This window comes from Anolis carolinensis, chromosome 3 (assembly GCF_035594765.1).
Source record: "Anolis carolinensis isolate JA03-04 chromosome 3, rAnoCar3.1.pri, whole genome shotgun sequence".
NCBI lineage: Eukaryota > Metazoa > Chordata > Lepidosauria > Squamata > Dactyloidae > Anolis > Anolis carolinensis.
Genome location: NC_085843.1, coordinates 34,645,079 through 34,672,880, shown reverse-complemented (window position 1 = coordinate 34,672,880; position 27,802 = coordinate 34,645,079). Strand labels below are relative to the sequence as shown.

The window sequence follows — 27,802 nt, the reverse complement described above, 5'->3', positions numbered from 1 at the left end:
GCACATGCACTGGAGCAATCCCCACCAGCATATAACAATGAAGTCACATGTTTTTCTTGGCTGCTGGGATATACAGTCATGTGAATATGGACATTTTCGGCTAAAATTAGATTTTAAGTGCACCTTTTTAACACGTGTTTTTCAACTGTTATTGAGGCCAGTGTGCATTTTCAGCAAAGATCATTTAGCCATCCCCTTTATTCTGGTATCTTCTGCATTTTAGGATCTGTATAGAAACCCTTAGGACTACACTGTCAGTTAAAATGGCTATACAAACAGAGATGCAAAAAGAAACAAAGTTGTTATGTAGCTGTCATAACCATACATTTATGACATTCCAAGTGTAGTTAGCATGATATTGACAAAATGGTCATTGACAAATGGACACAGGACTGGAGTTGAGATCACATGACAGGAACTGTAAAGTTTTATTAGCATGCAATAAATATCAATTGCTCATGGTTTTGTCAGAAAGGAAGCAAGGCCTTCCATGCACTGGGGATCAGAAGATCTGTGTGTTTTATTATCCTGGGTACAATTAGTGTATGAGCCCTATATATGTTGGTCCTTAGAGTAACATTTTTAATCTGAAAAATACATGTTTTGTGCTAGTACAGCTCTTGTGTGGTCTATGAGAATCCTTTCAAAAGTTTCTCCCCCACAGAAACACAGCTGATGCAGAAAGGAACCTGACAGTAACATTGGATGAGAAATGTTAAAGAGATTGAATTATATTTTAAAGCTGACTGCTGTAATTCAGCACACATAAATTTCCAGGATTTAAAATATCCAGCTTGAAAACTTTCTATATAGACATTAAGGTTGGGAATTGTATGGTTCTTTAGAAGCTGCTGAAGCACAACCCCCAACATTCCTATGACTGCAGGTATTTAAATCCAACAGCATTTGGAGGCCAAACCCACTACCCAGGATAAAGTGTATGTGTGAAAATGCACACTGGAGTCCAATACCTCCCCCACACATTCAATTCTCCTCACCATAGTCAACCCTCCTAATTGGCAGGTTTAACTTTTGCAGATTACATTATTTGTGGGCTTGATTGAGAATCTCTGTCTTTTAGTGTCACTCTATCATCAACTTCCAGCAGAGGACCTAGAGATTCCTAAAAGGTTCTCTCTTGGGTGTTGGCTGTGTTTTTTATGTTCATTTTTTCCACTTTCATGCAGGCCCAGTGCCCCTAACCCCAGTAAATGGGTATGGACTACAAATGGGTCACTTTTAGCTTTAACATAAGACTGATGAGAAATGTATTGTTTGATGGCAACTGAACGTTTCAGAACAAAAGCGACTAAGTGGCAAAATTCAGTAAAGCTACTGTACATAGATGCATGGGAATCTAAAGGTGAAAGAGCTGTCCAGTTTGAAGAGTTTAGTCAGTAACAGTAATAATACAGAATTAGGCAGAATCTGAAAGAACTGTTGTTACATCTGATTGCATATTACTCTGAAGTTTGCTAACCATTTTCAGGGCAAGTACTGAATAACAACATGTAGAAAGTATAGCATTGTCATCATCTTCCCTAGTATCCCCTGGTGACTGGAAATTGCATGATTGGGTGTTCACCATTTAAAGTGTTTTTGCAATTTACTTTCTCAGTATATATTTGGAGCTATTTTTGCATTATTTTGATGATGGCAGAACTTATTATAACTTGAAGAGAAAGGCTACTGTTATCAGCCGTCATGGGATGTATCATGAAAGAAATTGCTTCTCATTCCCAGTCATAAAACAGCAGTTAATGCTGAAAGGGAAAGCGACATCTTTCTCCAGTAGAGGTGATTGTAATGCCTTGAGTAATGTCATCTTCAAGCCACCACGGTATCTAGGGTTTTGACAATGAAACAGAAATAATAGCCACAAGCTGCAGCTTTAGTAATGCAGATAATTAATTCCCTTTAATGGTGATGCTTGAGGTGACCCCTCTTCAAGCATATGGCCATAAAAAAATCACAGCCATGGTTAGTAGAAGAAGGAAGAAGCCACCTGTTGCTCTGCAAGATGAGCAATAGAAGAGTGTCTAGATGGAAATGAATGATCAGGAAACCTCAAGGTCAAACATGCAGGCCTCCTATTCCTATCTGTATCCATCTTTTATAAGCCAGAATCACACTGGAGGAATGTTAGAGCACAGGGAAGAAAATGAATTTCTAGGCGTCCTCTTCTCTGTAATATTTCATTGGTTGTTAAAGGGATCTCAATTCCAATAATTTTGGCATCATAAGTACCATATTTACTCAACTCTTTTGGCTAAATTACATTGCCAAAATTGAGGCGTACATTGAATCTGATGGCATGTTAACTTTACACACATAAATACACCTGTGCATGAAAAGGCACAGAAAAACTCGGAACCCCAAAGGCTGGAGAGGGAGGTGGGGCATGTGAAGAGGCTTTGCCCTGTGGTGGAGGCAGCCTCAGAGCTCTATGGCACCCGGAGAAGAAGGAGGAGGAGAGCCAGCTGGTGGTACAGTTGTCCCTGCTGTTTAGGTGCAGATCCTGCCCCTTGGGTGGCCCTCAGGGTTTCTTGCCTATCTTCCCCTCGGCTTAGTTTCATGCAGTTCCCAACTGGCTTCATTCACAGGCTTTATAAAAGTCCCCTTCAGTTTTGAAGACATAGTTGGTAATTGATGGAGGGATGTGGCTTCTCAAATAGCATCATTCATGCTGTTCGACCAGAGTCTGTTGTCAGTAATAGATGCAATGAGGACAAATAAATGGAAACTTCATCATATGTGCTGTAGCAATTGCCATGGATCATGGCGAATTTGGCAGTGCTTGGTGGGAGGCGTGGGAAACCCATTGCCTCATGCCTTGCATCGCCTGAACCTATCACAGGCCACATCCTGTAGGAAGAAGCACTCACCACCTGGCTTCCCCCTGTTGATCCCAATGCAACATGGGAAGCCTCCCATGTTGCTGCCGTGGTGGCATATACTGTCAGAGTAATTGCAGCACAGCAGTAGTTGGATGGAGTCAGTGGAATGCAGAACAAAGAGACATCAGAGACGATGGTAAAACTATATACAAAGTTTTACTGACTTCAGTAATAATCAAGACTAACAGACTTGCAGACAATGAACATAGAACTCTCACTCTAGGCAGACAGCACTCGACTCAACTCAGAACTGAACTGATGCAATCAGTAATGCACACACACTTGTATCTGGACACTCCCCCACTCCAGCCACACATCAAGGTCATCACAACTTCTCAGTAATTAACTCTTTCTAGACTATAGTACACTCTGGATGATGCAATCAGTATGCAATACAGGCAAGACACAAATTTCATTTAAACATTATAAATACACAAATCCCACATTAACATATACCAGTTTCTCTTCCCCTTAGCTATGGAGCCCCACTGGAAGTAGATGTACGCCGTGGGATGGGAGCCAGTGGGTTCTGTTGTAAAACTGAAGAACCAGTGTTTGCTGCAGATTTTTATCCTGTCTGATGAGGTCGTATATCCAGACAATGCAAGAATGTTCCTGTTTGGATTACTGTGACTTGCTGTACACAAAGTTGTCTTTGGATACTTTTGGGAAACTTCAGCAGGTCCAAAATACTGCAGCCATACTGTTGACTGGATTTGTCTACAGTGGACATAAAACTTTGTTAAATAGCTTAATTGGAGTCACCAGTCCCAGGCAGAGTACTAGTTTTGACCCTGAAAGACTTGTGAGGAAAGAACAGGAAAAAAATCTGCAATTTTAAAAAAAAATCAGTTAGGATGTACTCTTACTTGACCTGGATGTTTCACTTCACATGCACACATTATTAGGAGCCAGGCTTAGCACAGCAGGCTAATCCACTGTGCTGCAGAAAAATCCTGGCAATCAAAAGGTCAGCTGTTTGATCCTGGGTCGAGGTGAGCACCTGCTGTTAACCCCAGCTCACCTGCTCACCTAGCAGGATGAAAGCAAAAATTCAAGTAAATAAATAGATACAGAAGTCGAGCAAAGCCTCCAAGATGCCGGAAATAAGATAGGAACAACTGCCTTTACCTTTGTTTGTATTTGACTGTCCTTGTTAAGTGTATAATTGGCACGGAATGTTTGCCATATGTGTGTATTCTGTAAGCTGCTCTCACTCCTTCAGGGTGGGGTATAAATACTGTAAATAAAATAAAATAATTTAGTTTTGAATGAAATATTTGTTGAAAATTGCCCTTATCTTCTGTACTGTAGCAAGCAATTCCTATTCTTTCCATGTTTCTTCTACCTCTGGCACCAATTTTTCTGTTAAAGAAGTAACACATCTATTTTGTTAACTACTTTATATCCATACAAACTGGTGATGGGCAGTCCTGGCCATAAGCATTCTGAGGATTCATTAGGAATACAGAGGCGGTAGTTTTTGCTAAGCTCCAATGATGACACGGTTTTGATTGATGGTCTCTCCATCATTTGAACAAGTGTACTGGAATATTTTTCTGTATCCTGAGTTGTCCCTTCATGAGCAAAATGGGGATTACAATCTACTCATGACAGTTAGACCAGTACAATTAGGGGCACAGGATTCTAGATATTCCTAGAGTGAACATATTAATCCAGTTGACGAGTAATCAAATCTCCAAAATATGGAGGACTGACTGAATATTTTTGTATTTCCTCCTGTCTTTGCAGATCCTGCCTACTTCCCCCCAGTACACTGGAGAATATTTTTAGAGGCAGAGTTATGGCAGGAAGAAGGATAAGTTGCCAACATTCATTTGCTTTCCTTCTTACAGTAGTGGAATCTGCCAAGCCAGTTTCATTCACAGCAGCTCTGGGTTAAAGCTATAAACTTTCTGCGAGGTTCACTTTTTTTAAAAAAAGGATGATTTCTTCCTCCAGGACAGGCTAGCTTTCTCCGTCATGTTATCAAAATAGTTTTGTAAACTGCGGCATACTGCAAATCACAGCACTGTTCCATATTTGGGGACTTCTGATACTATGAATATAAATCCCCAATAGATCATTGAACTCCCAGGCATAGTCGGCTGCCTTTGTACTGCCACAGTTTTCCCACCCCTATCCAAAGGCTTGACAGTTTCATTTGCAAAGCCATTTCCATTCCCCAAAGTGTATAATAAGATTTTTTTATTGTGTACTTTCAGATCACTTTCTTATTATGTACTTTCCTGACATTACTTCCCTGTTATGACATGCTGAAAAAAGTAATAAGAATGTAAATATCAATTTTATAGGGTGCCTTCTTGAATTATATTTTTCTATAACTATTCTGTTTTGATATAAGTACTGAGCAGCAGGATTAATAAAAATGTGAAGTTCCACAGTTTTTAGGGTCTGCTGCTATGAATTATATATTACAAAAGTGTTCTGCTTTTCTGGCTGAAAGAAATTCAGCCTTAAAGTCATTTCGTTAGCAGGCTAATGCTCCAGTGTCCTATAATTTTGGATAGCATTTCCATCTTGAAGTTACCCTTCTTGACAAACCACTCCCCTCTTGCTGCAGATGGATTCTTTTGTGGGCTTGGTCCAATCTTTCCTATATAAACTGGACATTAGCAAATGCTGGTAGCATATTTATATTTTCTAGCCAAGATGAACTACTAAGGCCTTTAAGTGTTTTCTGTTGTCTGGAGGTACTGCAGTTTAGGGAGTGATTTATTAAGCTCCCATTGAAACCGTTTTCAGTATCACTTAATGAAGTAGCTACTCGGAGCATAATAGCTTGGCTCTAGAGGCTAGTGGTTTCTGCAGGAGGAAACAATGGCTTCCTGAAAACATGAAGAGTGTCAGAAAGCAACCACAATGATAATAACTCTGTTTCTTACAATGGATTCAAATGTATGGCTTTGCATACATACAGTACAGTTTTCTAACAGGATTGCTCCACCTTAGAAGGCATGGGCTATATTGTATTTCTACATCCAGGGTAGGACTTTGTATCTGGAAAAACTACACTTTAATGGAATAGAAATGACCCAACTTGATTAGTTTCAGTGGAATATGATATTCATTGCTTGATCCACATTCTGGCTGACGGAAACCATTCACCTGCCTGGTAGCACTGGAATGCCAGATACAGGAATCCACTTGGGCAGAAGATACTGTGTGGTTCCCTGCCAACTGGGAATGAGGCAAAGCCATTTGTGTCCTATCTGGGTATGCCCGGGTTTCTTACATCCTCACAGTAGCTTAAGGTGGCTATCTATTCTGGATTATTTTTGGTGCATAGGTCCCATATATCCCCAAACTTGATCCAACCTCATGCTAAACCTGTCCTTATTAACTATGTGATACGACTAACAGAACAATCAGTTATAACAACCCCTTCCCTCCAAAATTTACAGAGAGTATGTATTTATTCACTTACTTATTTTGTTGCATGCCACCTTTCCCTCAGAATTGTAAGAAAGATAACCAAAAGTAATTGACTGTTAGTGTGGTGGTGAAATCTCCTTAAACCAAGACTTCACTGGCTCCCGTCCTCTGTTTCCTGCCAGCCAACTGACTGACTGTTATTCTGTTCCATACCAGAACCCAGGAAGTACGCATGGGCTTTTGAAAACAAAATCAGTGCTAGTATCCGGACCATGACACCTATCCTAGATTTGCTTACCACTGCAGTCACCCAGAGAGTCAGGGACATATTTTTCCAAAATACTCCCATTAAATTATAAGGTTACACATAGGACTTCATCACATGCAAGATTCTCTCCCTTCCAATTTCCACACACTTCTAAAATAGTTCATAGTTCACGCAACACAGATTCCATAATACGATGCAATGGGACCTCTGCCTCTCACCCATGCTGTGTTGTTTGTGAATTGTCTCTGAAGTGTAGGGAAACCGGAGAAGGTTTAGAAAGCAGGGAAAAACATGTAGGTTGGGATCTGTCAAATTTGCTCATGTTGAATTGCTTCAGTGATATGAAGCAATGGGCGTTCCTATTAGCACTGATGCTCCATTTCTCTCCCCAAATCCTGCTTCATAAGGCTGGCATGGCAATTTTTTTAAATTAATTTAGTCATTATGAATATCACAATTTCAAGATATATGTATAAGCCTTCGACAATACATATCACCACTTTGTTTTTCTTCATAGTAACTTTGGTTTTCAAAATTGTGCTACTGCTAGCTTTTTGACTTTGTGTCCCCCCCCCCTTTTTACCAACTACAGTAAGTTCTAGTGCCCAGTAAGTTTTGGACTTCCACAGTAAGGAGATTGGGAGGGAAAGGAAAGGAGCCTATAGAAAGAAATGGTGTCTGTCTTAAGAATGATGCCTTCTGTCTCCTTGAGAGAAAAGAGATGGAGAGGGAAAGTAAAGGTGCCCATAAAACTGATGTCTGCCTTAAGAATGATGCATTGTGCCTCCTTCAGAGTAAAGGAGCTTGAGAAGGAAAGTAAAGGAGCCAAGAGAAGTGGTATCTGCCTTAAGAGCAATGTCTTGTATCTTCTTTATGGATGGTTGAGCTAGAGGAGGAAGGAGGCAATCCTGTGTGATGTGGGTAAGTAAATTCCCCATTTTCTTTAAAGACAGAATCCCTGTTAGATCCCAGCCAGCCAGGGCACCAGGGCCTGCAGTGTTTCAGGACTTGCACTTTGACACAGATAATGCTGAGGATTATACTGACATTTCACCCTCCACAGAGGGGCCTTTGGAGCTGCAGGTGCCCAAAGATATTGGCTCTGGAGACTTACTAATTGTGGAAGGTTCTTCAATTCCTCCCTCACAGATAGAGCCAGATGTTGCTGAGATGCCTAGGAACGGGGTTTTTAATCATAGAGATTTTGTAACCAGAGAGAGGAGTGCAAAACAAGTCGGGCCGTGCCGTGCCACGACTCTCAAGTAGACCTTGACTTTACTTCAGTTGTTATTCCTTGTTCCTGTTTCAAGTTTGCCTCAGCCTGGACAACCTTGCTGCCTTGATTGCTATGAAGTATTTCCAGTGGATTGAACTCTGTTTCTGCCAGCCTTGTTTCTCTGTTTCAACTCATGGACACTTTGATTTCTTTGGAGAGCTAGCGAGTTCTCATTGTGGATTATAATATCGGACCTTTCCTTTTACCCAATTGGAACCACCATTGACTTTCTAAAAAGGACTATTCCTTACTCAGACTCTATACCTAACTTCCTTTGGATTTATAATTGCTTTAATAAAGATATAGTGTGATATATTGGCTCTTGTCTGGTTTTTGAGTGCTCATGCTGCCTTGGGGTGCAACAATCCCACACAAAGTAAATGATTTTCCCCACTTTCCCCTGTTTCTCCCTATTTCCCCCAACTCTGTCTATTGAAGTCCATAGATCTGAAGCCATGCAGCCTTTCTCTCCTGAATATTCATTTTGGATACATTGCATCCCACTAGCTGCAGCAATCTAGAGAATGTGGGTTTCTGTTCATTCTGGGGCTTGTTTAAAAACTCAGATTTGATTCTAAGTACGTTTGAAATTCAAGGGAAACAGATGTAAATAAATACTATAAAATTGTTGCTCATCTCTATTTTCATATACTGTACACAGTTGGGAACCTGGCTCATAGAAAATAGCCTCAAAATGTGTTTGTATCCCTGACTGGAATCTTGCTAGTGTTTTATGACAGTGAAAGTTAGACTTGGGTCATCACAAGTCACCTTTCTATCATTGCAGACCTTGGAATTCTCTAATAGTCACACAGTGATTAAAATCCCCAAGACCACTGTACCCACCTCCTAAACATGGCCTGTTCCTAGTTAGTGGAAAGCATGAGGAGCAGCAAGCAACTGCCAACCTAGTTTTCTATAGCCAGACATAAAGCAAAGGCATTATCTGCAGGGGCTTACTTGTAGATCTTAAGGCTCCTATACTGCTTGTTTTATTTTGGTTTTTAAGATGTTGCATTGTTCTTTCTTCTTCTTTACTATTTGGTTTGCCATGTGATATATCTATTTATTGTTTCATTGTGTTACATTTCATAGAATCATAGAGTTGGAAGAGACCTCACGGGCCATCCAGTCAAACCCCCTGCAAGAAGCAGGAAAATCTCACTCAAGATCCCCCGACAGATGGCCACTACATTGCCAAGATAACTTGATCCTTTAGTAGTCTAAAAGTGCAAACAATCAGCTGGCATCTAATGATTTGGAAAGAAAGCTTAACAAATCTCTCACAAACTTGAATTCTACAGTAGCCACTGCCAAGAGGACTCTGCGCTTGTAGACATTAGCCACTCATAGGACACTTTGGAGGATATTCCCTAAAGTATGAGACTTGGCTCATATAGGCAAAGCCAATGTCTTTGTCAAATAGCACACAGATATCAATTAGTTTCTCTTTTGATTCCTTTGCTGCATGTTTTCCTCTCTTTTTACATTTTTTAAGATGTGAATATGTTGTTGTTATTATTCAGCCATGTTTCCAACTACCCTAGTGTTAATGACTTCATTCTCAGTGTGTGAAGACCATTGTGAATGTTAAGCACATGGTTCTTCCCCAGAGATATAACCAACGAAACCCTTACTGTCCCTATATGGCATATGATTCTCCAGGTGAGCACCATATGCTCAGCTTCCACAGTTTCATTTAAGAAGCACTAAACTTCAGTTAAAGCTATCTCACCACTTGCTGTTTCCTGTAAGGTTGACAGAGCATCCATCTGCACTCTCTCAAGGTCTGAGTTAACTCTGGGCTGACCATCGTTTTTATTTGTACATGGTATTTATTGCTGCTCTCCCTCTTAGATGCCTAGAACAACTTTATCTGATGCACAGCCAGAGACATTCCAGCTTTGGATTTCTAAAATTCTAGGACTTGGGCAGAACATGGAATGACATCTGGGACAGGCAAAGGTATATAGAATTCTGGTTGGCCCAAGACAGTTTGCCATCTGAAATGGGCTATTAAATAGCACTTCTCTTCTGTCCCTACATTATAGCTGGGACCAACCTAAGACATTTCATTGTCTGACATACGTCCCAGCACTCCTAATGTATCCAAGTCAAGGCACATAAGGCTTCGTCAAATGAAAGAGGCAAACCAGCATTGAAACAATACTGTCACTTTTGGTTTGTCTCCTCTTCAAGATAAATACATTCCCTGCTATTGACAGGAAAACTCTTCAATAGCTACCAATCCCTGAATGCTTCTGTCACCTACCTAGTGACATGGGTTCATTTTGCTTCTGTGATATCATAGAGTGGGATTCTGTCCCTCTCTTCTCTCCGCCTCACTATTCCCAAGGCAGCAATTTTTGATTTAAAGTTTTATTTGCATTTTTTAAATTAAGCATACCTGGAATTTCACAATTGCTTTAAAACTGGTTAAAATTATGGAGCAACAGAAATGCGAGAAGGCGAGATTACAAGATTATATGGAAATACTTTTTTTAATATTTATTTATTTATTTAAAACATTTATATTTCACTCTCCTCACCCTGAAGGGGGCTCAGGGCAGAGCCCAACATATATACGGCAAACATTCAATTTCGGAACATAAAATAAACCATAAATATACATAAACACTAAAATCAGTTATCTTCACATTAAAACCATCATTTAAAACCATCACAAGTCTAGTAGGATAGAAGTGTGGGTCCATGGACTGGCAAATCAGCACAGTTGTGTAAATCAAGCAATATTCAGTAGCAAAGATGCTCATACTGGTATCTTGCTGCTATCAGTGATTGCGCAAATGCCGTGAAATAGTACTTTCATTCAGTAAAATCCATAGTACCAGGCATGTTATTTTGGCACGTAAAATGTCTCTATATACCTTGCAGTAAGAGCTGTAGAGTAACAAACTAACTTAGATAACAATTTGCTTCCTTTTCATTGATGCTTGAACCCACTACCACACTACCTCGAATAGTAAATCCAGCCAGATTGAACTGAAGATATGCCTCTCAACTGAAGAGTAAATATATATATTTTGTTCTGTATTCATAATTACTTCCCTTCATCCTGATTGTGACACTATTGGCATAATCATAAGTCTCCCCCTGCTCCTCCCCTAAAATCCACATACTGTACTTTACTGGGAATCTTCTTCATAGAGACAAGGATATCCATTTTGCCAAGGCTTGAAACATGGATGAATAACATTTCTGTTAGATTTAAAAGGATCAGGACATGACTGTTTGTTTACTTAGTTAAGTAACTAAATAGTTGACACAGGAATATGGCCCATGATTCTAAATTTCACTTTGAGCATTTGTCAAAATAATTCATAGAAAAACTTCAGTGCACCAACTATGTACACATGCTTGCATGCAAGTACAAAAAAGGCAACTGGCCAGGACAGAAAAAAAGAAACCAGCCAGACCAGATTTCCTTTTTATTTTTTCTGGCAAGTTGGCAATTATGATAAACCAGGATGTTTATAGGAGAAAAGCTGCCCTGCTTCAGTAGAACAATTGTATCACGTACTTTCAGTGTATTCTCTGAATATTGGGCCTTGAGTAAAGTCAGTAACTTAGAACAGGGACTCTTTCCATGAAACAGGTGCAAACCTTATATTCCCTCTTTAGTTTCCTTTCTCTTATTTTATGCCTTAAATCAAGAAACAGTTTTCTAAGATCTACAGAGATACTCGTAGAAACACCACAGGAAGCAAAAGTCCAAAAGTGGCAGGTTAGAACCTGTAACCTCAAGCAGTGGCTGAGACCAAATGAGAAACTCCCTCCTGGGCACACAGAAGACTGAGCAACTTGGAAGGTGCTGAACGGACTGTGTTCTGGCACCACGAGATGCAGAGCCAATCTTAAGAAATGGGCTACAAAGTGGAGTCCACGACATGTGAGTGTGGAGAAGAGCAAATCACAGACCACCTACTGCAATGTAGTCCGAGTCCTGCCACAAGCACAATGGAGGACCTTCTTATAGCAATACAATAGGAACTCCAAGTGGCCAGCTACTAGTCAAAGGACATTTAGTATAATGTAAACTTTTTAACTTTGTGTTTTTAAATACATTACAACTGTACCCTCGGTTTCACTTCTGATATGATAAATAAATAAATATATACATAAATAAATTTTACATTTTTCCTGTTCATTGTTTATTTTTCTCATTCCAGATTAGGGTCATTTTCCAATGCAATCAAAAAGTGTGTGCAAACTTTTGTGTGCATATATTTTGCAAGAGAAGTGGACTGTAGCAATCATCGGGTTTTCAAAAGGGGCCATAAACCAGAAGAGGAACAGTGATCTTGCCTCCCTCCCTCCTCCTTTCTTATCTTCCTCTGTATTTATTCTTTGCAGCATCAGAAACACTGAGGTGCGATTGCAGCAGTGCCAGCTCTGTTTCTTTCTGGTAAATGGACTTCCTCTGGGGGATGGAATCTTTTGCACGTAAGCAATCTTTGTGCAAGTATGAGTGGGAGACAGCAGGGGAAAAAGTTTTAGAGAGGTCGCAATTGACAGAGTGTACAATGAGCCACGGAAACTATTTCAAAGCAACAAAAGAAAACTCAAATATCTTAAAAATTATGTAACTGACTTTTCAAAATTCAGTTTCCTTCCTTAACCTTGTAATTATATCCATGTCAGTAGCTGAAAGACTTAAAAAATGAAAAGCACTAAAAAGAAAAAAATGGCAAAAGCAAATGCCCACAGTTTTGCAACTATTTTTTCCCTAATAGCAAACCAGTCTGTCAAGTAGACACAGCACTCTTGGTGTGTCTTAATACTTTGCCTGCTTCTTTGTAACATTGTTTTGTATTTTTGAGCATCTTTTCTCTAACACATACTCATGCAGTTCAACAATAGCCACAAGTTTAAAGACTAAAAATAAACCATTTAACTTACAAAGGCTTCAACTGCCCATTTTCTCCAAAGAAGCATATTGGTTTTGATAAATATTGAACTTCCCAAGGCAGGTACTCTAAAAATAAAGGCAAGGGTGTGGGTTTGCAATCTGATTTCTTCATCCAAATAAACTTTTTTAATTTGGTGCTCTCCAATGTCTCCTGATTGTGCTGGTTGGGGATGATGAGAGCTGTAGTACCACAAATTTGGCAAGTGCAAACTTCAGAAAGGCAAAACCCAACCTTTGACCTAGCATTTATTTTGAGGGAAGCATGAGAACTAGTGAGGATTAGGGCCCGAAGACCAGGATTTGAATTGCTGCTTGATAATAGGGGGAAAAAATCAACTGGCTGACCTTAGGCAAGTCACTCTCTCTGAGCTTAAGAGAGAATCAATAGCAAATTTGTGAAGTATAAATCTTCCAAAGAAAATCCAAGAACAGGGGTATCATATGATAGAATTTATTTTAAGGCACATAAAAACAAAATACAATTTCTTCTATTTTTTGTGTACATAAAGGTAAAGTTTTTCCCCTGACATTAAATCTAGTCATGTCTGATTCTGGGGGTTGGTGCTCATCTCCATTTCTAAGTTGAAGAGCCGGCATTGTCCGTAGACACCTCCAAGGCCATGTGGCCGGCATGACTGGTCAGCAAGTTCAGCAGCTCAGCGGTTTAATCTGCTGCACTAATGGGGGCTCCTTTGTGTACATAGCTTTTGCTTTATCTAACTGCAGCATTTATGATGGTATCATTTTTGTTCATGTGGGATTTGTGTATAGACAGTGTTTAAATGCAATTTGTGTCTTGGTTTGTATTGCATACTGATTGCATCATCCAGAGTGTACTATAGTCTGTAAAGAGTCAATTACTGAGAAGCTGTGGTGACCTTGATGTGTGGCTGGAACTGGGGAGTGTCCAGACACAAGTGTTTGTGCATTACTGATTACATCAGTTCAGTTCTGTTCTGCTGTCTGCTGAGAAGTCAAGTCCTATGTCCATTGTCTGCAAGTCTGTTTGTCTTGTACAGTAAAACTTTGTATATAGTTTTACCATCGTCTCTGATGTCTCTTTGTTCTCCATTCCTCTGACTCCATCCAACTGCTGCTGCGCTGTGTAAATTAATCTGTCAATTTTCCCCAAACATTTTGAGTATTCCAGGGATACCAATCTAAAATGGAAAGCAAGAGGAGCATAACAAAAACAGTGAAGGAATTGTGAGGAATAGGGCCTGATGACTGTAAATCCCTGTTTGGAAAACTGAAAAGAAATGTAAATGCAACACCTGGCATTTTTTGCAAGTGACAATGACACGTTACATCTCTGTTTGGCTGGATGTCTTCTTATCATGGGAGCCGGCTGTATGAAGCAGCCTGTAGGCAAGAGCAGCAGCTTTCACTCTTTCTTCTTGCAACGTGCGGGACTATCCACTGCCAACCCTTTGGAAGTGATAATTATTACAGTGCCACAAGACTGTTGGAAAAGGGAAATCTGCAATGTATTTTGTTTCAGTTGATATTTTTGCTTATAATTATATTTTGCACTTCTTTCCTTTTACCTCCCTTCTCTTCTGAATAATAATAGTATGTCAATATTACACTAAAATACTATTTTGTTGCCATTGATTGATTGTGTTGATAGAAGTAAAAAGGACACTCTTTTGAAACCCATCCTGTCCTGTTGCCATAATAACAAATGCATTCAGTATTGGGTGTTCAGAGTCCTTATATTTTTGCTTGAATTTAAGCATTGGGAAATATATTGCTTCATTGAAATGAAAATTATTTTTTGCATCAGCTTTTAATGATTTAAAATGGGTGAAGAAGGAAAATGTCCCTGTTCTTCTGAAACCTAAGACATCCTCTCTCAGCTAGCATTATGTTTTTGAGCATTGCCTGAGATGTGTTTAGATTTTTGAGGACAATGACTTTGAAATGGGTGGAAAGTTATGGACCTCTAGATATGGTAGGACTACATCTTCCACCATGCCTCACCACTAGCTCTGCTGGCCAGGTTGGATGGTTGTTTCAATCCAAATACATCTAGAAAGCCTAGCTTAAAAAGAAAAACCACTTGCACAACCCAGGTTTCCAGGCGGCAGCTGTATTATTCCATGGCAACAGGGTGCTGTGATGCCTTAAAAACTAACAAGTGATATCTTGACAAGGCAAGGCTCCCAAATGTATTCCTTTCACTCTGAAATTTTGTCTTTTAAGGGAGCTCTCCATTATCTCTGTAGCTGTAATCTTGCAAGAATCAGTCTGCATGGAGAACATGCACAGTTGTTCCTATAAGTAAATTGAATATATACTCCAGAAACCAGTTTACACAATGCAGCATCTTTTGTCATTAAGTTCATTGATCTGGGTGTGGATTGAGTGGAGAATCTAAAAATGGCACCCCTTTTAATTACCTTGCATGTATCTACACTGAGGAGTTCACACATTTGTAACACCATTTTAGCTGTCATGGCTCAAGGCAATGGAATCCTGGGATTTGTAGTTTAGTGAAGCACCAAATCTCTTTGGCACAAAATGGCAAAGACTTTAGAAGACTACAACTCCCATGATTTCACAGTCTTGTGTCATAGCATTTAAAATAGTGTCAAACTGCATTAATTCTACAATGTAGAGTTACCTCTTGTAATTAAGTTCCCTTTATGCTGAGCTATTCCACAAATGGAGCATTGTTCTTTTCTCCCAGTGCCACGGTGGCACAATGGGTTAAACCCTTGTGCTGGCTGGACTGCTGACCTGAGGTTGGGTTGCTGACCTGAAGGTTGTCGGTTTGAATCTGCGAGGCGGGGTGAGCTCCCGTCTGTCAGCTCTAGCTTGCGGGGACATGAGAGAAGCCTCCCAGCAGGATGGTAACACATCCAGGTGTCCCCAGGACAATATCTCTGTAGACAGCCAATTCTCTCACATCAGAAGTGATTTGCAGTATTTCTCAAGTCACTTCTGACACGATTAAAAAAAACCTCTCCCAGTAGGTTAATGTATTAAGTTTTTAGAAGAATTATTTCTAACAGATATACATGCTTCTTTCACAGTCTAATCCCATTTATTCGGATCACAGATTCAATTATTTCAGTGGAATGGTTTTAGGACTACAGAATGAGGCAGAGATTACAATAGGTTTCTACATTTATGATATTCTTTCATATTTCCTGTATTATTTTATCTTCTTCTTGCTTGCAATAGATCCCACAACAGTTGCAGGCAGTAAAAAGGTTCAGACTCTTGCATGCTGCTCATATGCATGCCGTTTGCATGTTTTTCAGAGTGACCACTCAACCAACCTCTTGCTACATTGACTTCCTTCCTATGAAGAAAAAGAAAAGAAGAAAAAGTTTCATCACAGAAAGCTACCACCAAAGGTGCAGGAGGACTTTCTTAACTTACCCAATGGGCCTCTTATTGACAGTAAATGATGCTAGAAGTATTATTTTCTGTAGCGGTTGTTTCACACTAAACAATTATAGCATTACAATTCCATGGCAACATTCTGTAGAATCCTGGGTAACTCTAGTGTTTGATTGGGACTAGAGTTCTCTAACTGAAAATCTTAAATGTCCCTCCTTAAACTGCAGGATTCCACAGGATGTTCCCATGACAAAGTAGAATTATAGTGCTATAATTGTTCTATATACTCATGTATAATTCTAGAAGTTTTAGTCAAACATCAACCCAAACACCTGAGTGGACTTATCTGGAATCATTGTGCATATTGCACACCAATCCTTATTTTAAAAAGGAACCAACTCCTTAGTAGAAATGCAAGAGCTTAGTCTGTCCTAGGAGAACCTTAAAGAAGTACCAACCCCATATACTTTCTCTTCTTTAATATGATTGCTGGACTGTTTGAATGCTTGGGTGGGGAAATGGTGGCCATGGCCAGTATGCCCTGAGGTGGCACTGCCGCTTTGCCTCTCCGCAGAAGGACCTTCGACTTATCTGTAGGTGAAATTAAAATCTATAATTTTGGACCTCAAACCTGCCTTTGACTTTTACATGAGGTCAACTTACGCATGAATATATATGGTATGTAGTATTAATTGATACCAGGTATCACAGGAACTATGGTTCATTTCCAAAGATGCCTGGGCTGTTAGAGTTCCCCTTATGTAGGAAGCACCCTTACTTCATTTTTTTTGAAAGATAGGCATGATGGAAGTCTTTTATTTCCTTCTGCAGTATCCTCCTGTCCCAATTCATGGAAGGAGATGGTATTTCCAATATAAGAGGGTTGAAGAGTGCTACGGCATGACTGATGCACATTCATTCAAGGCAGATGTTGCCATCCTCAACTTTCCTGCAGGCTTTTGAGAAGATCTGTTGGTCTTTTCCAATGCGTCTGCTATGAATACTTGCCCATCCCTTTAAAACAGTGGTTCTCAACCTGTGGGTCCCCAGGTGTTTTGGCCTACAATTCCCAGAAATCCCAGCCAGTTTACCAGCTGTTAAGATTTCTCAGAGCTGAAGGCCAAAACAACTGGGGACCCACAGGTTGTGAACCACTGCTTTAAAACAATGGGTTCAAGTAGATTGGAGATAAGTGTTTTGCATTGTCTCTGATCTAACAAATAAAGTTATGAAAAAAATTGATGTTGCCTCAATAATGCAGGAATATCATTATTTGAGTGATTTTTTTTCCATGTTTTTATTGAGCATTTTTAATTTTGTGACTCTTGCTACACCCTGGACTCTCCACAGATATATATTCTTTCCTTTCCTTACTTAGTTTATCCATACCTCACAACCTCTGAGGATGCCTGCCATAGATGTGGGCGAAACGTCAGGAGAGAATACTTCTGGAACATGACCACACAGCCCGAAAGACATACAACAACCCTGTGATCCCGGCCATGAAAGCCTTCGGCAACACATTTTTTATTTTTTATTTCACACAAAGGGAAAAGAAAACAAACAAAAAAGAGGATAGGGGTAGTGGAGTACTTGTGAGTAAATTTGATCTTTAGAAATGTCTATTATATTGCTGAGGGGGTGAGAGCGGGTTGTGGGAAGAGAAGTTTTGTATTTGTTGTAATTATTACATCTATTTCTTCATATTAGTTACTATTATACACACTATCTAAAATATTAAAAATTTCATATCCTCTATAACAAAAAAGAGCATAGTCTTATCATCCTAAGTTAAAACTGGTAGGCATGTCTTCTTTTGTTGTCCTATGTTCTTCCTGTCTTCTCTTCCAGATCTTTACATTAAGAGTTCATCTTAATTATTCTTATCAGTTTATTTATTTAATATCTTTTATCTAATTTTAATTATTGCTATATACATCTAAATTTTAATTTCCTTTGTTAGTAAAATTAGTATGGTGCAGGTAAAGGTTTACTATGTTACACTGTCATCCTTTCTCTTTCTTTTGAACACTACACAAAGTGTGTGTGTGTGTGTGTGTATGTATGTGTGTGTATATATATATAAACAAAGTTTGTAAACATTTCTATTCTAATTAAACATGTCAATTATCCAAAGTCTCTTGAATGTAAAATATATAAGTAATACAATATATATATATATATATATATATATATATATATTCACTATAATTGATAATGGTTAAGCACCTTTGATATTGCTCATCTCTTCAATGGTACAACTGCACAGATTCACCAATTATGGTCCCACTATTGTATTTCTGCATACGGTCTTAACCCTCCCACACTATTACCATCCCACATTATTGCTGTTAATTTTTTTATTTTTTATTTTTAAAGCAATTTTGGCGTTCCATCTTTGAAAGGCAAAGAGGCATGCATATACAATACAAGGGAAATGGGCAGCTTGGGAATAGCAGGGAAAGAAGAGGAAAATCCCATCCTTTGGTGTCACTTTACTGCTGGCATGCTAGTGCATGTATTTCTTTATTATTTATTTACGTTATTTCTATCCCGCCTTTCTCTACCCCAGAGGACTCAAGGCAGCTTACATACGGCAATCATTAGATGCTTTAAAATACATACAGAGACTTAAAATCAATTAATTTTGAAATACATATTAAACATTTAAAACATTACATTCAATATTAAAATCACATCATCTGAAAATCATAGTCCAAGGGTGATTCATTGTCAATTATCCCTAATTCCAATTCTATGATTGCACTGTACTAATCACTGAAAGCATGATCCCAGAGCCAAGTTTTTACTTTCCTTCTGAAGGTTAGAAGGGAAGAGGCTGATCTAACGTCTCTGGGGAGGGTGTTTCACAACCGAGAGGCCAACACTGAGAAGGCCCTATCTCTCATCCCCACCAGCCTCGCTTGTAGAAGCAGAATGACCCATCACATCAAGGTAGGTAACAGAAATCCTATGGGATTCAGAGCTATTGATGAGTTTTAGCTATAAATAGATAAGAATGGGAAAATCGGAGAGGAGACAGACTCAGAACAGGAAGGGTGACAATCCAGCTGCAATTCCAGTTTGCCTCATGTGATGAAGTCAAATGACAGTTGGTGAACATGAACACAATCCCTTTCTTCTGACACTTTAATTGGTTTGACGTTATTTAAGTGCTGTAGATTTGGGTGTATACACACACAAAATCAAATTCATTGAAAAGTACCAAGTCTATCTATAGCGATAAGTAGGTGGGTGCTTATAAATAGACAGACATGCTGTTCTTTATTATATACAGTTGATTGTTCCTTGCAAGGGAGCAAACTGTGAACATATTTGTCCTTGGTAATCTCTGCCCTTTGATATCTCAGGCACCATAATCCCTTTCTTCCGACATCTCATGGATTAACTCTACTCCTACAGCGTGACAGACTTTAAATAACCTAATGAGTAGGTGTCTGCAAAATCCTTTTTCTTATATTATAAATATTACGTGACTGTTTTTGAATACTTAGAATGTAAATCAGCTTTGCTCTTGCCTTTTACAACATCAGGGGGAAAGCCACAATTGATTTATAGCCTTATGTTCAACCAGGCACCATGAAATTGGTGGGTAATATCAATATATATAGCCAGTCGTCATACCTTTCAAGCATCACAACTGGGAGTGACTGTAAAATGTCTTCCATTTTCCAAACTATCATTTGCATTTGGTTTACAATAACTGTAAATGGCTTCTGAAAGAAAAGATAGAAAGTCTGTAGCTGGTATCCATTACATAACCACAATCTGTAACACTAGTGTAAGGCATTTTTGGGAATGTGGCGTATAGGCAGCAGCAAAACTATTTCCATTACCAAGGAAAGCTGCTGTGTCTGCTATAATCAAATATTCATTTGTTGGAATATAGCTTGTATTCATGACTTGATACAGTCATCAATTGATTTAGAATACAATAGGCCCTCCACTTTTTCAGGGAGTGGGGCTTAAGATACTCACAAAAGTGAAGAAACCACAAATTAAAACATGTTTGATTTAAACTGAGAAAACTCCTCTATGAATCTCTAAGTTCTCCAGCATGATTCTGTGATCAGCTTCTGACAGAAGTTGACCTCAGAGTTGGTCAGGAGGACCTAGAGATTCCTACAGAGAACATATAAATCAAATCCACGAATAATCAAACCCACAAAGGTTAAATAGACAAATGTGGAAGGCTGGCTGCATTACTTTACTTTTAACATAAAGCTGACTGGCACAACCTGGGGATCACAACCACACACAGTGAAGACATCTGCCCTTGCGCTTTGCTATTCTTCTGCTGAATACGCATGCCCAGTGTGGAATAAATCCCACCATTGGATTTGGCTCTTAATGAGACATGCCACATTATCACAGGATGTCTACGCCCCACACCGCTGGAGATGTTATACTGTCTAGCCAGCATTGCACCACCAGACAGCCACCAGGATGTAGCAGCCAGCAATGAAAGGACCAAGGCATTGACATCTCCGGCCCATCCCCTGTTCGGATATCAGCCAGGACGCCAATATCTTATACTGGTATTTGAATCCTTGATGGAGTATATTGATTTGGATTTGTAATTTTATGTCTGTTTTTAATAGAATTGTTTTGGTTCCATCTTACAATGTTGTTTGTTATGTTTACTATGTTTAACTTTGTTGTATGGTGCTTTTTTGACAATTGAATGTTTTTTATGTTCATGTTGGAAACTGCCCTGAGTCGTCTCAAGGAGATGGAGTGGTATATAAATAAAGTTATTATTATTTTATTATGACACAGCAAACAAGATAGATATGTTGGATTTCGTATCACAAAATCACAAGTCAAATACTTCCCAAGTGTCTAGGACTGTGTGATGTATTTTCGGATGATGCGCGCAGATCCCAGCAGGGTGGCTTTTTGCAGGTGACAGATCGTAATTTTGTCAATGTCTATTGTTTCCAAATCCTGGCTGAGATCTTTTGGCACGGCACCCAATGTGCCCGTCACCACCGGGACCACCTGCACTGGTTTCTGCCAGAGTCTTTGAAGTTGAATCTTGAGGTCCTGATAGCGGCTGAGTTTTTCCTGTTGTTTTTCGTCAATACGACTGTCACCTGGGATGGCAACATCAATGATCCAAACCTTTTTCTTTTCCACAACTGTGATGTCTGGTGTGTTGTGTTCCAGAACTTTGTCAGTCTGGATTCGGAAGTCCCACAGTATCTTTGTGTGCTCATTCTCCAATACTTTTGCAGGTTTGTGATCCCACCAGTTCTTTACTGCAGGGAGGTGGTACTTGAGGCACACGTTGTTGTTGTTGTTGTTGTTGTTGTTGTTGTTATTATTATTGAATCAAGAAATAGTTTTCTAAGATCTACAGAAATACTTGCAGGAACACCTCAGCAAGTGAGAGTCCAAAAGTGGCAGGCTTAAACCTGGAACCAAAATCAGTGGCTGATGCGGGATGAGAGATCCCTCCTGAGCACACAGAAGAGTGAGTGACTTGGAAGGCGTTGAACAGACTGCTCTTAGGCAGCATGAGATGCAGAGCCAACCTTAAGAAATGGGGTCATAAAGTGTAGTCCACGACATGCAATGGCGGAGAAGAGCAAACCACAGACCACTTATTACAATGCAGTCTGAGCCCTGCCACATGCACAATGGAGGACCTTCTTATAGAAACACCAGAGGCACTCCAAGTGGCCAGCTACTGGTCAAAGGAAATTTAGTATAATGCAAAGTTTTTAAAAACTTTGTGTTTTCAAATACATTACAACTTGTACCCTTGGTTCACTTCTGACACGATAAATAAAAAAACCATAAAGATCAATTACTCTTTTACATTTTCATCACAATGCTAAATCTAAGATTTTAGGGTAGGCATACACCCAAAGCTAAACTTTTAGAATTTTACAATTGGGTATAATTGGCAGCAGATCCAGGCGAATGGGGTGCAGGATTGAAGCACTATAAGATTAAGCTATGTACATTCCCATAAATGAGAATCCTACTTTCACGTGCTTTGATATATTGATAATATCAAGGTAAAATTTGATTGTCAGGATAGTTAGCTTCTGGACATAAAATAGAGGAAGGGCACCTCCTCCTTCCCTCCCTCCTGCCTTCCCTCCCTCCCACTACTGATTTCATTTGGACAAACAACATGCCAGGATTGACTGTCAAAGCAGTGGGCTGTTCTGCTTTGTGGGGGATGACTTTTTGATCCTTCCCCTTTTCATTTTGTTTGTTTTAATTTTGATATTTGACCATTACTCTCCTTAGTGATTATGTGAAGGTTTTCTCTCGGATAGGCTGACATTTCCCTTTTCCCTAACAGAAACAGGACTATGGATATTCTGAACATTTTGTTTCGAGAAAAACTGGAGAGTCAAAAACACACTGTAATAATCTATGCTGGAGGCTTTATTGTCACAAGTGCAACACAGTGCTTATGATGCAGCCAGTGTATACAATCACTGATAGTTGGTTCTGTTAAGAAGTGTCTATGGACTTTATTGCATTAAGTTGTTATCCCACAGCAGTCATACTATCATGGATAGTGGCCACATACTGGGATGAACATCTTTGCTATCACAGCTTTTGGCATTTATGGAACTGTACTGATTTGCCCATCTGTGGTCCTCCATCTGTACTTCTGCTTAGCCTCATAATTTCACCCACCTACAATTCCACTGCTCTATAATATTGCTTACGTAATTTTAGAAAAGCAATCTTGCAAACCTCTTTGTATTTGTGTTTTCATTTTGTTTCATTTTCTACATTTTTATTGTTAAAAAAATTAGCAACAGTTACAGATAAGATTCTTAATGGAGCTTGAACTGTGGACTCAAAACTGTAGCATTCCAATGCATTTGTGTTGCTAGACCTATATGGTTAATAACCCCCACCTCCACCCCCCCCCCCCAGCCCGGAATATTCCAGATTCCTCCCAATATGTCATTCTTGATTAGAATAATCTGAGAGCTGTAGTCCACTTTTTCCAGGTTCTTGAAGGATCTCAGAATTTCTTGGATTTGTCTTGCATCTTGAATTTTATAAAGAACATGTAAAGAAGGAGAGATGTCCTCTGTGCCTTTATGAATTCCTCATGGGTGAACTCAAACTTCTCAATAATTAAAATGCTATCTATTTATTATTTGTTTATTTCATACATTTGTATCCCGTCCTTTTCACCCCCAGGGGCGGGGACGGGGGCCGGAGGGGGGGAATGGGACGGACCTCAGGACAGTTTCACAACTGGCAGTATTATAAAAACATCATTAAAAAATTTCACAAGTCTAAATCATAGTCCAGGTCTGTTCATTATCAGTCACATAAATTGTTATTATTATTGTTGCGTTTGCTGCTTGAATACCTGTCCCACAGCCATGTTTTGAGTTTTTTCCAAAAGGATAAAAGGGAGGGGGCTGACCTGATTTCATTAGGGAGGGAGTTCCACAGATGAAAGGCCACCATTGAAAATGCCCTGTCTCTCATCCCCTCCAATCTGGCTTGTGATGGTGGTGGGATTGAGAGCAGGGCCTCCCTTGACGATCTTAACCTCCGATGTGGATCATAGAGGGAGATATATTCGGACAAGTAAGCTGGGCTGGAACCATTTAGGGCTTTATAGGCTAAAACCAGCACTTTGAATTGTGCTTGGGAGCAGACTAACAGCCAGTGGAGCTGGTGTAAAGGGGGGGGGGTGTTACGCTCCAGTGAGCAATTTGGATGCCGCCCATTGAACAAATTGAAGCTTCTGAACAGTCTTCAAAGGCAACCCCACATAGAGCGCGTTGCAGTAGTCTATTCGGGATGTAACAAGAGCATGGACCACCATGACCAAGTCAGGCTTCCCAAGGTATGGGTGCAACTGGAGCACAAGTTTTAATGGTGAGACCTGTGGTTCCAGGCTCAGCGATGAATCTAGGATCACTCCCAAACTGTGAACTTGTGTCTTCAGGGGGAGTATAACCCCATTCAGCACAGGCTGTAACCCTATGCCCTGTTCAGCCTTACGACTGACCAGCAGGACCTCTGTCTTGTCTGGATTCAATTTCAATTTGTTCACTCTCATCCAGTACCACACAGCTGCCAAGCACACTGTCAGCATATTTTTTTTAGTCTGTAGAGACATGAAAGCTACAACCAGCCATGGGCCCTTTTCACACTAGCTCCCTCCAAACCAGGAATGGATGTGATAACAGGGAAAGAGCTTTTAAAAAATAATTGTTGTCCTATCTCCTATTTGGGGGGATTCTTAACACCTTTGATTATCACAATTCATGAGTGTTAAATACAATGAATATTTGATGAGCTATAAACTGCCCAGTGAAACAATTTCCCACCTTAGAATAAAGAGTTAAACTGCTCCCTGTTCACTCATACACCCATGCACCAAGTAAAACCTGGCAACATGCGATAACAGACTGTCATGGTGACTTGTGATTTCGCGTAATTAAAACACCCATAACGAAACTGCTAAACATAATGACATATTGATAGTGGGATCTTCTTCTGTATATTTTCCTACCACACCGGAGAGCATCTCTAGTGCTGCAAAGAAGCATGAGAAAATAATTAGCAACAGATTTGCATCACTGAGTTCATTTCAGCAATGTCCCTTGCCCTCATTTGTATGTGAGCTGGTGAGGCCTCAGGAGAAAGCGAGTAGACACGTCTATTCTTGAACCACTCTTTCTGTTTTCTTCATTTGTCACTGGCAGCTACAGAAAGTGTTAAAAGGTTGGTTGTCCAATGTGTGGGAAAAGCTTGTGTTATAAGAGTCTCTGAGAAGGTGGATGGAGAAAAGCAGCTGTGATCAGACCTGGGACTTACAGCTCATCATAAGGAACTAAAGTAGGCAACATATGTGGTCTAGCCCTGGTCATCCATGGAGTCAGTTGGATTCCAACAGACAATGTCATGCTGGCTCCATGGGTGAAGGAGGGTGGAACTGGTACGTTGTCACTTCTCGTGTTGCTATTAAATCTACGGTGGGAAGCTGCGTGCTCCACGTGCAGTCACGCTTCCCTCATGTGAGCAGCCTCCCATAGATATGGGTGATGTGAGGTGTGGGGTGGATTCTCCATGTCCTACAGCAAAGTGGAGGACTACTGATTCCTGCCGCTTGCCATCTGATGATATAGTTAATCTCATGAGGCAGGCAAATTGGCATTGCAGTTGGGCCATCACTTTGGTGATGGTGCCTATCACAGAATGACATATGTGTCACACTGTCAGACTGCCTCCCCGCCTAGGTGAGTCTCATCTCTAGCTATTAACTGGTAAAACCCATCTATAATTCCCAATCATGCTATGTTCCCATCACCTACCTTGGTGCAATGGGTTCCTTCTGCATGTCAGATGTAATGTGATGTCAGGGGTAGTGGTTATTCCACTTTTCTTTCCCTCTCTGCCCTCTCTCTTGCTATTCCCAAACTGTCTGTTTTCCTTTTATATTCTATTTTACATTTATCTTTGGAATTGTACAATTGCATTAAAATACAAATATAACAAATAAGGAACAACAGTAATGTGGGAAGGTGGAGTGACGATAGTTTGCAGAAGTATAATTACAAGACCATGAATTAGTTAACTGGAGCAATGATAATGCGACTAATGTTTTTCAATAAACCTTATTGATTGACCTAACCTGATTCAAGACATTTTGTTGCCTGATGTACGTATGCCTTTCCCCTTTAAATACATACAGTTCCATTCAGATACAAGTTCTTGCCATCATATTTTCTCAATCCACTTCACTGGAGGATCACTTCAGAGACAGAAATAGAGCCCATGAAGGGCAGTTATCTCTCCTGGAGATAGGAGGAGTGCTTCTTGAATTAAACCACCAAGTGTTTCTTTTTATCTTGTAAAGAAAAATTATGACAGTGAAAGAAGTGATATAGATTTGTTAGGTCACTAACATTTTGGAGTTGCTGCAACATGTAGATTGTTACCTAGTAGCAGTTTTGAAATGGGCAATCTCTAGAGAGCCAGCATGATTCAGTGTTGGATAAGAAGAACCCTGGGAGACCAGGGTTCAAATCCCCCCATAGTCACAAAAATTCAGGTCATATTCTTTGAGCAAGTCACATTCTTTCAGTGTAGGAAGAAGGCAGTGGAAAGCCTCCCCTGAGCAAAATTTCTTTCTTTGAATTTTCTTTAAGCTATAATTGAATCATAGAGTTGGAAAAGACCTTGTTGATCATCTATCCCAACCCCCTATCAAGAAGCAGGAAAGTCTCATTCAAAGCACCCCCAACAGGTGGCCATCCAGCCTCTGTTTAAAAGCCTCCAAAGAAGGAGCCTCCACCATACTTTATGGCAGAGAGTTCCACTGCCGAACTGCTCTCACAGTTCTTCCTAATATTCAAGTGGAATCTCTTGTGAAACAGTAAACCACTCCAGAATTTAGTATAAATTTTAAGAGTACTATACAAGATGATCAACTGCCCCCACTAAATAGGTTCAGCACCTTGGATAGTGCCTTGAAATTAGGAGTAAATCCTGGAGTAAATTCACCACCCAATTGACATTGGCACCACTAACTTCCATTGACCAAAGCCATTAATTATCCTTAAATTATAATCTGTTACTTACTTATATTAGATTAAGCCAATGTCATTTGTCTAGCTAAGAGAAATGCCTGCCTCTTGAACCCTGCCATCCACAGTTTAACAGGCATTAGTCTCTAGCTATATAACAGCTAAATCCTTTCTTTCTTAACTTAGAGTAAGTACAGAAGATCTGAGTCTGATCACAACTCTTGCATGGGTGGTAGAGGAAGATGTACACCCTCCACCACATGCAGTGCACTTAATGTGACTTGAGAACACTGCACCTTCAATTTATGTCGAAAAATAGCGAGTGATGGAGAAATGTTTTGCAATATAAACTGCAAGCATGACAGAGATAGAATCCAGATCAGAGCCACAGCAAAGAGCAAAGTGTTAAAGCTCCTATGCACCTTTCCCAGTCTGGATTGGGCTCCAGTATTTAATCTAGATAAAAATGCAGGGAGAGGGGAAAATAGCTGTTTGCTAGCAGTTCAAGCCTAACTAAAATATATACTGGCTGTAGGGAAATGGGGGTATGCAGAAACTGCTTCTGCCCACTGAACTGGCCTTCTGTTGTCTGAACTGACCTGAAGCCAGCACAACCCTCTTTGGCTGGCTGAACTGAAAGATGGGCCAACAGAGCATACCAGTGCCCAGAATATCATGAATCCATTTCTCACCATAGCTGCCTTCTTACATGTGAATTTTGTTGTATCAGAAGTAGCCTCAAGAAAACATATTTATATTTAATAGTATTCAGTGATTTTGGGAGAGTGTGGGTTCTTTGTGGATGAGCATATTTATTTCGGTGAGTTAGCTTGTCCTTTGGAAATAACACAATAACACAAAAGGTTAGTAATTTCAGAGATTTCATACATTTAGGAAAGCATTAGGTGTATAGATCTTTACTACTGCGAATTCTTTAAATGAAAGATGGCAGCTGAAACTTTTTATGCAGCTTCTCTCCGCAGTGTGGCTGCATAAAAATTAGGGTAATGAAATTTAGCCTTAAGCATGTTTTATACATGAAGGATACTAAGAATAAGGACTACACCACACTAATTCCCATAACTGCTATATGATTTGTATATAAGAAGATATACCAGTAGGATAATGAAT

General features: G+C 39.8%; 1 long non-coding RNA gene across 1 annotated transcript; it reads left to right on the top strand.

Annotated features, from left to right (window-relative positions):
• Positions 1-5,761: 5,761 nt before the first annotated feature.
• LOC134297376 (uncharacterized) lies at positions 5,762-18,244 on the top strand. Its single transcript, XR_010004098.1, has 3 exons — positions 5,762-12,301; positions 16,037-16,132; positions 17,497-18,244. It is a non-coding gene; the product is annotated as an uncharacterized LOC134297376 (long non-coding RNA).
• The last annotated feature ends 9,558 nt before the right edge of the window (positions 18,245-27,802 follow it).